We start from the raw sequence: 16,483 nt of genomic DNA on the forward strand, positions 1-16,483 counted from the left end.
ATTTTCTGCAGTTTAATTAATATACTAAAGAAAGTGATTTTTCTCGCAGCGAGCATATGGCATCTTTGATGACAAGATACAACAACATGAAAATGATGAAGTCTGGTTTAAAAACAAGCAAAATGCAGAATTTCACAAATGATTCAGGAAAAAAGTATGATTGTAATTTGAATAAAAACATCATAAATAGGCCTAGTATATATTTTTCTGGTAATTGTATTTGTTATTTTTTTATTCAAGCAAACATTATTTTTTATAGAAAATAGTATTTTTTTTTAAATTTGATTATGATGGTTAAAAAATGAAACAGAGGAATTTGAAAATATCCAGGAACATATTTAGTCACAGAATTAATTTTAATATGAAAATATAATTAATATTTATCAATTTGTTTTAAATAGATTGAATCAGAATTATTGGATGACTATAACAACATACCTGAGGAGATAAGGTGGATTGCTGAAGGGCCCAACAAGAATGTCCCTACATTTAGCGGATATAGAATTAATGGTGTTACGTTTAGCACCAAGGAGCGTGATGACACTCGACAAGTTCAGTGTAGTGGTATCTGTGTCATTGCAGATACAATGCTTGTACAGGGTAAGGAGAAGAATATCGAACATACTTCACAAACCTACTATGGAGTTATAACAAATATATGGGAGTTGGACTATAACAAATTTAGAGTCCCAATATTTCGTTATAATTGGGTAGATATGAACCAGGGGGTTAAGGTAGATGACTTGGGATATACAATTGTTAATTTGAACAAATTAGGTTTCGTAAATGATCCGTTCGTGCTAGGGAAACATGTTAAGCAGGTTTGTTACATTGATGATCCTCTTGAAAAACATTGGTATGTCGTGTTGAAATTACCAAAAAAGAACAGTTATGAACAATGTGACGATGAAAATGATGGATCAGTAGAAATAAAACTTGAGAATGAGCTGCACTTGCCAATGTTTTCCAATATTAACGAACTTTATGAGGAAAAAGCTAGTTATATGCTGGACGAAGATGAATGGATTCAACTCCCATGATGGTAAAAATTACCTTCTTTTAAGTTAATTGTCTAGAAAATTACCCTAGCATGAGTTACTTCTCTTCCTTTTATAATTTATTTATTCGTAAATCTTCTTTTATTTCTTGAATTCTTATTTGTCAAAATTTGATATTTTAATTAATCAGTGTCAATTATGATTACTGTCTTAATATATATGAAGTTAGCAGTTTTTTTTTAATTTTTATAAATGATTTATCATACTGGAATTTGTCATTTTCTAATTTATCGCTCCCCTTTTTCTTGATTGTTTGGACTGTCTGGAATTTATATGTTGGATTCAGTGTCATCTAATTATTGGAGAGTAGTGTTGATGGCCCATAAACCCTGTTAAGCTTAAATTTGTAACCATGTTCAGTTTTTTTATTTTTCTTTCAGTGACCAATGTGATTATTGAGCTGGATTTCATTGTTGCCCGTTTTTGCCCATTTCCGTGGAAAAGCCTGTTTGATTGCATTATTTGTTTTATAGACATGTTTAATTAAAACAGTTGGTCGCTTGTCAAGGTTTTGGTTCGAATTCTGGATCGAATAAGGTGTTCAATATATGATACCCTGCTTCTTCTCTGCCAACAAATTGTTATATTTGGTCGCTTACTTCTAGAAGCTTTAAACTACAAGAAATTTGCTTTGACACAACAGTTTTGCACCGTTGTCTGACATCAAAATTTTCCGTTGAAGACCCAGAATTTGTCTGATATGAAGTAAGATAACTATTTTTTAACCTTTGTTAAAACAAGATAGCACAACAGTTATGCAAGACTTGTTACAGTTCAAGACAAACAACGGAATTAAAAATAAGAATTGTTGTTGAAAACAGAGTAAACCAATAATTTTAGTTCTACACAACGGTAAATTTGTGTCAACTAAGAGTATTCAATTTACAGTTCAAGACAAACAACAGAATTGGAAATAAGAACCGTTGTTGAAAAAGAGTAAAACAACTGTTTTAGTTCTACACAACGGTAAATTTGTGTCAACTAAGAGTATCTAATTTTATTCTTAAAATTTTATGTGTATTGAGACAATGGTAATTTCAATTTCACTATTTTCTCAAAACATAACAACAACAGTTTTCAAGAAAAGCCCTTATTCTAGTTTCTTTGTGACAATGGCTTTTGTTTAGCACCGTTGTGTGGATGGTATTAAAACAACAGTTTTGTTCAAATCAAGCGTTGTGTACATGCTTTTAAACAATTATTTTTAATATGGAGTAGGTGTTCACTGTTATCTCAAAACTATTCAGACAATTCTCTGTATAGTAGTCACATTAGTCTTTAAATTTTGAGACAACACTATCTAATTTTTACCAGCTACTTGAATATTATTGACATAATAGCTTATAATTTTTACCTATTAGATTATCTAGCATAAGGCAACTATGTTGATAATGCATTACTTAAGGTGGCCGTTGTTTGAATATGTACCAGTACAATGGTTGTTTTTACTTTGAATCACCATTATCTGTTGAAGTGTAAAATTTTTGCATACCAAATTTAGTTCATGCACACCACCGCCTGTGGAAACTTAAAACTAAAATTTTACCAATCACAAATCCATATAAAACTAAATCCATATCATTCAATCCATCAATCCGCAACTTATCAATTTAGGAACACAATCCAAGCCAACTAAATAGAACTACATCCATAGACTTCAACATTCACAATACTTAAAAACAAATTCAACAAAAACCAAATCCTACAATCCGATCAGCGCATAAGAACTTGTACCAAACATCCAAAGTTTACTTAACATCTCACATCACCAACTACATATTTGAAAACTTGCACTTGACCAAATATTTCTAAAGAAAATGATCAGAATCTAGAACCTTAACTTGCATAGTTTTTCATAAAATATTTTGTAAATTCAACGCGAATCTCATTTATGTCATCATCAATATACACCTGGTTCGACCTACGCAACCATTGAAAAACCATCCAAAATTTTTGTAAGTCACATATGCTACTAACGTACGCGTAAATACAAAATGGTGAGAAAGTGAATTTCTTACCTTAGTAACAAATTCAAGCTCTTTGTCGTGAATAATTTCCTTCATGTACCCCATAACGAACAAGCCACAATTCTTGTTCCCCGTCTGCACTGGAACTCCCTGAAAAAGCAAACACAAATTAAATTATAATTTCAAACAAGACAGAAATTAAAATTATGAGAAATATTATTATCGCCATATTCTCCCATAATTCTTTCTTCTTTGAAATCTTATTCAGATCTTCCTCCTTATACAACTTAATGGCACTATAAACAAAAAAATATATGAACAAATTAAAAAAATAGTGCAAAATATGGTTTGACAAGGTAATTTACAAGTAAAGACTCGTAGACACAGACTTTATAAGTTGTACTTACTTGTCGACAACATCAACCCATTCCCCGTTTGCAATTCGACGTTTAAAAGGGTCCATGTAATAGACCATCTCTGCTTCGGGTTTCACAACTGTCAACGTCCAGTGGTTCCTACAAAAATATGAATGAAGATGCATAACAGTTCTAGCAAAATTGACATAATTTAATTCACCTTCTAATAAAATTGAACCCTAAATTACCGTAAATTCAACTTACAATTTGGAAGAAATATTATCAAGTTTAAACTCAAAATTATATTCATGTATATAAAAGTTATAACTTAAATTATCTTAAGAAATCAACTTAAAAATGGCCATACATATGATCATTTTAATCTAAGAATTTTTTTTGAGAGAATGGCTTATTAGCTAGCAATAGTATAAATTAAATACTCACACATCATTGTAAGGCATCAGAAAATATTGGCCTTTGTTAGCACCCTTGAAACATGTAGCTAATGCACGTGACCTCTACGCTGCAGTAGCACATCCAATGGCACCAATTGTGCTAGGATCTATGAAGCTTATCATGCTCAACATCTTATTCATTTTCATATATTCATTTAAGAAGCTGCATATATTATTAGGCAGTAGTGAGTAAAGATTCTGACTTTAATTCCGGAAAAATAAATAAAGAATTTTAACATAAAAACTTACTGAATATAAAGGCAAATGACAGAGGCTGCCATTTCACCTCGAGAGCACACCGCATGTACATCTGATAAGAACATGGTTTGCTTTTTTGACAAACCAAAGGCTTGTTTGCTCAACTCAAAAGAAAAAGTTTGGCCATCACTCAGGGAATTCTTGGCCATGTCCACAAGCGCTTCAATGCAGACGGATAATTTCCACTCATCTCAACAACCAGCTCCAGTTCAACATCTTCAATTAATTTATATGACTTCTTTGATTTCTTGGAAACACCTTTCTCGGTTCTCTAAAAAATTTTATATATGTTAAAATAGTAAAAATAACATGCTCAATAAATACATACTAAATATACTAAACATTCTAAAAAAACATTTCTAACCTTTGGAGCAGACAAGACATGGATAGTGATATTGTTTCCTCATGGAATGAGGTCTCTTGGTCATGCAATAAAAGTTCCCATGACATCTTGCACAGACACAATTTCATCGCCAATAGGGAAGGGAATCTCAGCATTACCTTGAATGACTTGAGTAATTGACACTCTTGCATTCTCTTCACCAAGTCTTACTCCATGGATAGTCTGCTCATGCCCTTCAACAACTAGGACTTCATCAGTTTTTGCAAAGGCAACAATGTTGTTCAATGATCCAACTACCAGTTTGTATATAGAACTATCTGAAGCATCTTTCACGTCCTCACCAGCCATATTTTGATCATCCTCACCAGCCACCTTCTGATCATCCTCACCATCCACCTTCTGATCATCTTCACCAGCCTCCTTCTGATCATCCTCACCACACAGTTTGTTATCGTACGGAAGCTCTTCCCCCAAATCAACAAAAAATATTTCAATCATATCCACTTTATGAACAACTCGCTCCTCTTCAATGGAAAATATCTTCCTTGCCGTTTCAGGTGTTCTAAGATCATTTAAACCTGCATCCCCTTCATCCCCTTCAACCCTGTCCTTAGAATGACAACTTGCTTGCTGGGAAGCAAGTTTCAGATTATCTTAATGTGCAGCCTTTCTCAATGAAATCTCTGCTCCGATCTTTTCAATTTCAGCCATCCAAAATGAATCCCTCTCTTTAATTATTTTTGGAGTCTCCATAGCCATGAACTTTCTAACTCCCTCGCGTATATTTTCATCCAATGTGCTCGCTTTATTTTGCCTTGGAAGATGAAAATAAACTGATTGTTTCACATGGGATCCTTGACCACGTACCCTTCCTCCATGCTCAGGCTTCCCAAGCGCCATCGTTAAAACATCATTAACACCCTCCACTACAATTTTTCCTTCCTTAACCTCCTCCTTCAGCTTTTCCTACAAAATTAAGATTATCATTTTTTTAATCTTAACTATTCGTATATAAAATATCTAATATGTCTAGGCATGTAAAAATGTAGTACTTATAATTTAGCAAAGTTCGTTAACAGTTTAGCAAAAAAAAAGGTTCAAAGTGTTGGTACAAACTTAAATAGCATACAGTATGAATCAATGTATGTATGTAACGTAGTCTGGACAAGTTGCCTTACTCATATTATTGCTGATTGGAGTACTACTACCACTAATAGAAATGAAATGTCCTATAAAATAGGAACTGATAAACTGAACTCCTACAAACAATCAAACACTAAGTTATTCTATAATGCTCCTACTAAATTGGTGTATATGTAATGACCACGTCTAAATAGTGGTTACAAACTAACACATCAACGGGCAGATAGAATTATGTAAACAAAATAAACAAATAAATATCTTGAGTTTAGATTAAAAAGGCAACATAAAGCACCAGCAAATAAATATATTACAACAACTGCATCATTTAAAAAATCAATAACTTACAATTTCCTTGGCTTTTTCCGCAACTACATCATTTAAAAAAATTTCCATTTTTGTCCTTCCTTGCCTCAATCCAGGTATCTGATCGATCTACCTCCTCTATATCTGGATGAGATTCTAACTACATTGATATATAGATAATTACCTTAGTAATAACATAAACATATTTGGAAACTCAGCAAGAAAACAAAAATGAATATGTTGTTTCAATAGAACTAACCCATTCATTCTCATGGTTTGTATAACCTTTTCGAGCCATGCGATGTGGATATAAACTCATTGACCTTCTTTGAACTTGTTCATCATGAATTTTCTTCATAAAAAGCATCAATGAGGTTAAATAAGATCACGACTAAGTAAATATTGTATATAAATTTAGCCAAAAAAATATTACCTAAAGGTAAATAGAACCATACCATAAATTCCTTCGACGGGCGATCAGAAACAAATATGTCCCAATGACATTTTTCAATGAAAGAATAATCTGCAGGAGGATGTGCCAAAATTTCAGGTTGATCCAGATGAGGAAGAATATAATCTTTGGTGAGCCGACATTTGAACTCCCTCCATTTTGAAGATGCAGATATTAAAACCATCTTTTTGGCTGATTGAAGTACAATGTAAGCCATCTACATACATAAGAAACATTAGTATCATTAAAAAAATGCAAGCAAGTGAAAGAACATAAGCAACCAGATTATTTCATTTTTTTTACCTGCACACAGTCCTAAATCTTTTCCTGTGTGTCTTTTGGAACAGACTTTCAGGAATCATGCGAGATTGGGGCTTTTGTTCTTGCCAAAACTCTAATATATGATTGCATCTCTGCCCCTGCTTTACCATATGGATCTCCTTTTGAATTAAAAGACACCGCAAGTTTGATCCCCATCATCTTGCGTCTTAGAATCTGGTGCATCGTCACACAAGCTCGCTTCAATAGCTTGAGTCCTTGAGGATGGTCAGTGGTTGTAATAGGTATTTCTCGTTTCCTTTTCTTGGTAATTTCTTTTTGTAAGTTCTCAGATATGGGCTTCCGCTTCACTGATTTTGGGGAAGAACAAGACGGAGTGGGGGTCTTGTTGTTTAAGGACCTGGTCTTCTTTAAAGCCTTAATCACATTCATGGTAGTGGTAGTTGGATTGGGTGAAGATCGAGTGGTCTTAAACTCTATCATTTTGGACTCTGTTCTTTTCGAGTCTGTCCTCTTAGACTTTGTCCTCTTCGATTCTAACTTGCGGAACTCATTCTTTCTCGACTTTGACTTCTTCTTTGGACTAACCATAATCTATACAATACACAAATAGGAATCAATATTAACAGCGACATACATTCTCACACACATAAGTATCAAACATAGATGATTGAACACTAAAAATAGAGTTTAATATACATTAAACAGAGTTTATTCATACACATTAATTAAAAAAAAAGTGTTTAATATACATTAAACAGAGTTTATTCACACAAAACACCTAACACTAAAACATCCAACAAATATATACTCAAAACAAATTCATTCATCATAAATATAACCGCAAAATCACCCATACAAACATACATAACTCAATACATATTTATAAACATATATATTTGTAACTCAGTGCATGCAAAATCCAAGATAACTCAGTGCATGCAAAATCCAAGATAAATGAAAACTTAAAACTGAATCAACAACAAACATTTTAAAAATAGAGATGTAATTAAAAGAAAAAAAGAAGTATGTTTTAGAAACCCCAAATAATAAAACCCTAAAAATGGTTATATAAACCGTAAATCAATCACTCAAATGCCCCAAATATAAACCCCAAATCCCAAATACAAACCCCAAATCCCCAAATATGGATGTGGGTTTTAGGGTTTCAATATCCCCAAATATAGATGACAATATAGGTGTGGGTTGTGTTAAATACATGTGTTGAGTTGTTGAGTCGAACGGGAGATGAAAATCGCCGGTGAAGAGTTGAAATCGCCGGTGTTGAGTTGAAATCACTGATGTTACTATTGATGTGTTTAGAGACAAAGTAACGGGTTAAAGTAAATGTGTAAGACTGAAATTGGGGGGAGATGAAAATGAAATTGGGGGAAAATGAAAAAAAAAATCGTTTCAAATCAACGGTTTATAATTCAGTTCTACTTTAATCCTACGATCGGTATTTTTTCCTATTATTTTTTTTTCAAAATTAAAGAATAAATTGTAAAAACTATGTTCAAATCTTGTATTTTTAAAAAATAGTTTAAACAGACTTACAACGGTTATTTCCGTGAAACCGTTGCCTGAATTAACGTAGGACAAACGTTTATACAGAAAACCGTTATGTAAGAAACTGTTAGTTAAGATATCATTGGACAAGGGTGTATCAAAGATACTGTTGTCTGAAGTAGTTTCACACAACAATTTTTGCCCGAAACCCATTGTCTTATATGTTCAAAAAATTAATTTTGAACAAATTCGACATTCTAGTGTAAATAAATTTTATCAACACTCCACGTTTCCTATAAAGTTCGAATATTTCATATATGACTTTGATTTGATCATTCGGATGTGAAAAAATATTTAAAAATTTTGTGCATGACTTTATAAGGAAAATCTAGTAAAAGGCATACTCCCTAAAACGAGAATGTTACCCGAACATCTGAATAATTTTTTAAATGAGCTGTCCGACGATCTAACCGTACGGATGTCAATATAAGTTGATTTTGGGCTTGTGAAAAAATATTTAAAAAATCCTGAACATTCCGTGCATGACTTTATAAGGAAAATCTAGTAAAAGGCGTACTCCCTGAAACGAGAATGTTACCCGAACGTCTGAATAATTTTTAAATGAGCTGTCTGATGATCAAACCGTACGGATTTCATGATAAGTTGATTTTAGGCTTGTGAAAAAATATTTAAAAATTCCCGAACATTCTGTGCATGACTTTATAAGGAAAATACAGTAAAAGGCGTATTCCCTAAAACGAAAATGTTACCCGAACATCTGAATAATTTTTTAAATGAGCTGTCCGATGATCCAACCGTACGGATGGCAAGATAATTTAATTTTGGGCTTGTGAAAAATTATTTAAAACTTCCCGAACATTCTGTCCATGACTTTATAAGGAAAATCCAGTAAAAGGCGTCCTCCCTGAAACAAGAATGTTACCCGAACGTCCGAATAATTTTTTAAATCAGCTGTCCAATGATCCAAGTGTACGGATTTCAAGATATGTTGATTTTGAACTTGTAAAAAAATATTTAAAAATTCCTAAACATTTCATACAAGACTTTAAAAGGAAAATCCAGTAAAAGGCGTACTCCCTGAAACGAGAATGTTACCCGAACGTCCGAATAATTTTTTAAATGAGCTGTTCGATGATCCAACCGTACGGATGTCAAGATAAGTTGATTTTGGGCTTGTGAAAAATTATTTAAAACCTCCCGAACATTCTGTGCATGACTTTATAAGGAAAATCCAGTAAAGGCCGTACTCCCTGAAACGAGAATGTTACTCGAACGTCCGAATAATTTTTTTAAATGAGCTGTCTGATGATCCAACCATACCGATGTCAAGATATATTGAATTTGGGCTTGTGAAAAAATATTTAAAAATTCCCGAATATTCCGTGCATGACTTTATAAGGAAAATCAAGTAAAAGGCATACTCCCTAAAACGAGAATGTTACCCGAACGTCCGAATAATTTTTTAAATGAGCTGTCCGATGATCCAACCGTACGGATATCAAGATAAGTTGATTTTGGGCTTGTGAAAAAATATTTAAAACTTCCTGAACATTCCGTGCATGACTTTATAAGGAAAATCCAGTAAAAGGCGTACTCCCTGAAACGAGAATATTACCCGAATGACCGAATAATTTTTTTAAATGAGCTGTCCTACGATCCAACCGTATGGATGTCAAGATATGTTGATTTTGGGCTTGTGAAAAAATATTTAAAAATTCCCGAACATTCCATGCATGACTTTATAAGGAAAATCTAGTAAAAGTCGTACTCCCTGAAACGAGAATGTTACCGGAACGTATGAATAATTTTTTAAATGAGCTGTCCGACGATCCAACCGTACGGATCTCAAGATAAGTTGATTTTGGGCTTGTGAAAAAATATTTAAAAATTCCCGAACATTTCATGCATGACTTTATAAGGAAAATCTAGTAAAAGGCGTACTCCCTGAAACGGGAATGTTACCCGATTAATTTAGGGGGAGATATCATTGAATAACGTGTTTTCAGATAAACTGTTGTTTGACTTTATGTTAAACAATGATTTTTTTCCGACAACTGTTGTCCTATATTTAAGAAAATTAAATATATACTTTATACATTTTTATTTATCATAATGAAGTGTGCATTTAATATAATTATGTCGGAATAAGGACATAATTATTGAGCTATACAGTTAGGTCGTTATTCTCTTCTTCTTATCTCCTCTTCTTTCTACTCTTCTTTCTTTCATCTCTTCATTCAATTATCTTCTTAACATCACGATTCAGGACATAATCTCGATTCAGAGCATCATTGGGACTTCTCTTCTTTCTTTCAGTTCAGGTAATTGATGTGAAAACATCTTCTCTTCTTAACTTTGGATTAGGGTTCATGTTGATTTGGGGGAAATTTTTTCAAAGAAATTCATGTGAAACTTATTTTTTTTTTAAAATTTTAAGTTGTCTTTCTACGTTTCTCTCTTCTCTGTGTACAATTGAGTGTTTTTTTGTTAAACTGGTCTGGTATTGTAGGGAAAATAGAGTTGTCCTGCTACTTGTTGATTTTTGTTAAACTGATTTTAGATGTATTCACTTTTCTTTTCAGATTGTTGTAAAGATGGATAGATCATGGTTAAGAGCTGATAGAAGGACAAAAGAGTTTAAAATAGGCGTTGAAGATTTGTTGAAATTCTCATTTGAAAAGGGGTATACTGAAGAGAAAATTAGTTGTCCCTGCTTAAGGTGTGCACATACTAAATCATTGAAAGCTCAGAAGTTCAAAAACCATCTCTTTCAATATGGTATCGATGAAACTTATATACGTTGGATATGGCACGGGGAGTTAAATTTAGCATCTAGTCCTGTACCGGATGACACCGACACTTCAGAATCCGTTAACAAATTTCCTACAAGAATGGATCAAGCGAATGATGAGGATGATGATATTTCTTCGGATTCTTCAGATTTCCTTAACCATATTAAAGGTGAACATCAACCCGTTTATCCTGGATGTGAGAGTTACACTAAATTAAAAGCTTTAGTTAAGTTTTACAACGTAAAAGTAAAGCATGGTATGTCTGATTCATGCTTCTCTGATGTTTTACTATTGCTCGGGTCTATGCTTCCGGAAGGTAACAATATGCCTTCTTCCTTTAATGAAGCAAAAAAAACCTTATGTTCATTAGGGATGGGATATGAAAAGATACACGCCTGTCCGAATGATTGTCTCTTATACCGTGGTCAGAGAGATGAAGATGAAACTACTTGTCGCATATGTAAGGCCTCTAGATAGAAAATTAAATCGGAAAGGAGAGGAACTGGTGGGGGTCCCTGCTTAAGTTTTATGCTATTTCCCATTGATACCGAGATTAAGAAATTTGTTCAATACACCTAACAGTGCAAAGTACATGACTTGGCATGACACCAAGCGACTAGAGGATGGTAAACTGAGGCATCCGGCTGACTCCGAAACATGGAAGGATGTTGACAAGAAGTGGCCTGATTTTGCATCAGAGAGTAGGAAGCTTAGGTTAGCTTTATCTGCCGATGGTTTCAATCCTTTTCATGGAAACCGTATTGACCACTCAACCTGGCCAGTTTTGCTATAAATCTACAACCTCCCACCCTGGCTTTGTATTAAGAGAAGGTATATTATGCTTTGCTTATTGATATCAGGACCAACTGAGCCAAGAAACGATATCGACGTGTACCTCAACCACTTATTGAAGATTTGCAAGAATTGTGGCGTGGAAAAAATGTGTATGACGCATAACAGCAAGAGTCTTTCATACTGAGGGGAATTTAACTATGAACAATAAGCGACTATCCAGCCTTAGGGAACTTGTCAGGAAATGTCATTAAAGGATATAATGTTTGTACAGTATATGTTGATAAAACAAATGCTACTAGGCTGGTTAATTACTGTATGACAGTAATTATGAGGCATCGGAGGTGGTTGCCCAGACATCATCCGTATAGAAGGAAAAAATCATTTTTTGATAACACTGTAGAGAAGGAGGTTGCTCCTATTCCGTTAACCGGAGAACAGGTTCTTGGAAGAGTACATTATCTAAGGGGCCATGTATTTGGTAAGACACAACGCCCACTTTGATGGAAGAAAGGTGAAGCTCGACCCGTTTAGAAGAAGATTTCTATATTCTTTCAACTCGAGTATTGGAAGTTTTTACCGGTTAGGCATGTTCTCAATGTGATGCACATCGAGAAAAATATATGTGAAGCTATGCTTGGTACTTTATTAAATATTCCGGGAAAGACAAAAGATAGGGAGTCTGACCGTCTCCATATGGCTGAAATGGGAATAAGAACGGAGTTAAGGCCAAAAACTCCCAGAAAGAAAGAGAAGGTGTCGTTAGCATCTTGGAACTTATCACATGCAGAAAAGAAAACGGTTTGCTCAGCCTTTCTTCAAATGAAGTTTCCGGATGGATTTTGTTTAAATATCAAAGATCTGGTAAATATGGAAAATCTTCGACTTGTTGGTATGAAATCTCATGATTGTCACACCATATTGTATCATTTGCTTCCTATTTCAATTCGGTCAGTCCTGCAAAAGCAAGTCAGATGCACAATTATTCGGTTTTGTCTCTTCTTCAAGGCAGTTTACAGTAAAGTCATCGATGTAGAAAAATTGGAAAAAATGCAATCTCAGTTGGTGGAAACACTTTGTCAGCTAGAAAAACACTTCCGCCTCTCGTTCTTTGATGTGATGATTCATCTCTCAATTCATCTTGTTAGAGAGGTTAAGCTTTGCGGGCCAATATTCCTACGTTGGATGTACCCTTTCGAAAGGTATATGAAGGCGTTTAAGGGATATGTACAAAACCCCGCTCATCCTGAAGGATGTATTGCCGAGGCATATGTTGCCGAGCAGGTGGTTGAATGTTTGGTGAATTTTTAAGAACCTATCGTAGGACTACCCCAAAATTCTAGGCATGAGCATGATGCAATGTGCAGGCCCTTATCTGGTGCAACAATGATAAAACCAAGTTAGGAGGACTTGCACCTAGCACATTTGTGTTCTCTGCAAAATAATAATGCAATAAGGCCATATTTTGAGTGAGTATTACTCAATTTTCTATGTGTTATTTCTGAATATGTATGTGTTTTGATTGTTATATTAAATTAATTCATTTCACTGGCAGTGAACACATGGTATCTCTAATGACGAGATTCAAACAATATGAAAATGACCAAGTCTGGCTAAAAACCAAGCAAAATGATGAATTCCCCACATGGTTCCGACAAAAGGTAAGATTTTTATGGTAAATAACATCATATGTAGGCCTAATTAATGTGTTCACAGTAATTGCATTACTCTGTTTATTTTGCATTTGAACACTAATTTAGGAGCTTTTAGCAAATGTTTTTAATTCTAGAAAATTATTTAAGACATTATCAGCTTCTTTCTTATTACTTCAGGTCTAAATTAGTATAATAATTTAACTGGCTAGCACTATCGAATATACTTTTAATCAATTTATTGTTGGACAGATTCAATCACAATTATCGGATGACAACCAAAACATACCTGAGGAGATAAGGTGGATTGCAGAAGGCCCCAACAAGATTGTCCCTACCTTCAGCGGATATAAAATTAATGCTATTACTTATAGCACCAAGGAGCGGGATGATAATCGACAGGTTCAGCACAGTGGTGTTTGCGTTGTTACAGATACAATGCTTGTGCAGGGTAAGAATAAAAATATTGAACATATTTCACACACCTACTATGGATTTATATCAAGTATATGGGAGTTAGACAATAATAAGTTTAGAATCCCTCTATTTCGTTGTAATTTGGTAGATATGAACAAAGGAGTTAAGGTAGATGATTTAGGATATATATTGGTTAATTTGAACAAATTAGGTTATATAAATGATCCTTTTGTTCTAGGGAAGCATGTTAAACAAGTTTGTTACATTGATGATCCTCTCGAAAAACATTGGTCCGTAGTGTTGAAATTACCAGAAAAAAGTTATTATGACCAGTGTGATGATGAAAATGATGGATTCGTAGAAATAGAACTTGAGAATGAGCTGCATGTGCCACTGTTCCCGAGTGTGGGGGAACGCGACGAGGAAGAAGCTAGTTTTATGTGGGAGGAAGAAGCATGGATTCAACTTCCATGAAATGAAGATTGCATTTTGCAGCTTTGTATTACTATAAAGAGAGTACACTTTGATTTGTATGTATTTATTGCCAAACTTTTAGTTTAGTAGTTGAACTCGTCCATTTGAGGTAGTATTTTTGGTTTTTGATGTGGCTCATGATTTTTTAATTGTTGTTGGTCGAATGATTCATGGTTTGGAAATTTCTTGGTTAAATGATTTTGGATTTGTTTTGTGGGGACTTGCATATATGCAAGTCAATTACCGTCACAATGTGTAAAACAATCATCTAAATAAGGTGTTCAGACAACATGACACAAGACTGGTTGTTTGAACCTCATTTACCCAACACTACTAATAACCGTTGTCTGTGAGCTTTCCTTTAAGTTAATTTTCTTTTATTACCATTACTTAACAGACAACGGTTATTGTCACAAAGTATAAAACAGTCATCTAAATAAGGTGTTCAGACAACAAGTCATAAGACATGTTGTTTGAACCTCATTTACATAACACTACTAATAACCATTGTCTGTGAGCTTTTCTTTTAATAATGGTATGTAAAAACCATTATTTGATGTTTAATAAGATAAGGGTTAAAATAAACACTTGTCTAAATTACACAATATAAGGCCAAAAACTATAGTCTCCACTACCATAAGTTAGCTTATTAACAACGGTTTTTGACTGTTATGTGAAAGATTTATGACAACAGTGCAATATCCGAACTGTTGTCTATCTCGGTAAGAGGATGCCACAGAGACAAGTCTTTCAAAAAATAGCTATAACCATTGTTCTACATGTACTCCAAACAACAGTTTTTTGAGGAAAGGAAATTTACAGTTGTCTACAAATTTGGGGCAACAGTTTTTTTGTCAACCGTTGTGTCATAGGTGTTGTGTGATTGTAAATTTCTTGTAGTGTTATATGGCATCATGAGAGCTCAATTAGGTTTAATATTTTTCGATTAATTATCTTGTCAAATTGTAATTGAATTTGGTTTGTGAATTATCCAATTGAAATTAGTTGTTGACTTGAGGAAATATTCTGATTTGCCAACTTCATTGACGGTTTTTTGCTAGTCTATATTGGTTGGATGATATTTTGTTAGGTAGTCATTGGTTGGCTGCTTTTTGATTAATTTTCTGGGGATTTAACATATATACAACTCATTTTTTCATTTTAACATTACTCAGAGACAACAGTTTATAAATAATCTATTAAACCATCTTCTACCTAGAGTTTAGACAACATGCATGAAGAACCATACCATTGTGTGTTTGAGTTTCTAACAAGTTTTTTAAATCTCAAACCATTGTCTATTAGTTGAGAGATGAAAAAAGTAAACTAGTGAGTTGTTAAAATTTTACGGGAGATTAAATTAAAATAAGAGGGAGAATGAAAAAAAAAATTCAAAACAACCTCTAAAAGTATCTTTTGAAGTGTGGTGTTTAGACAACGCGTTATAAATCCGTTGTGTGAATCTTATAAATATAATGCTTTAAAACACCATTATTTGTGGCCTTTCCTTTTAACAATGGTATTAACACACATTTTGATGTTTAATGAGACAAGGGTAAGAATAAGCACTTGTCAAAATTGCACAACATAAACAGCAAAACTATTGTCTTAATCTGATAAATTGTTGTTATTTAACAACAGTTCTAGCGTGTTGTCTTAGTATTCTAAGACAACAGTTTAGTTTGCATACTGTTGTCTGATTCCATGGGAGGGCATAACAAAGACAACAGTTTTTGAACTGATAGATAACTATTGTCTGTCCTTAAGCTCACAAAACTGTTTTTTTTGCAAAATCATATCACCGTTGTTGTATTTTTTAGGACAACGGTATTTTTTTAACCATTATCTGTCAACCGTTGTCTGATTGCATTTTTCTTGTAGTATGTTAAAGCTCGAGGGAGAGAGCGAGGTGTGAGAGAGGGCAGGAGGGAGGGGGAGAGAGGGGGGAGGGAGAGCGGGTGAGAGAGATTTGTGTATTGAAATTCGGGTTAAAGTTTGAAGAGGGAGGGAGAGACACTGAGGGAGAGAGGGACAGTGATGGAGTGAGTGAGAGAGGGTGGAGAGTGAGGGAGAGATGGTGATCGAGGGTGAAAGGGGGGAAGAATTGGGACAAATAGGGGAAATTAGAATTTTGGGTAGGGGAAACTGAAAATGAAGGTTGTAATAACAGCGGACAAGAGTATATATATAATAAGTCATTTTTTTTAATTAAT

The sequence above is a fragment of the Apium graveolens genome, unplaced genomic scaffold (assembly GCF_009905375.1).
Source record: "Apium graveolens cultivar Ventura unplaced genomic scaffold, ASM990537v1 ctg1398, whole genome shotgun sequence".
In the NCBI taxonomy this organism is placed as follows: Eukaryota; Viridiplantae; Streptophyta; class Magnoliopsida; order Apiales; family Apiaceae; genus Apium; species Apium graveolens.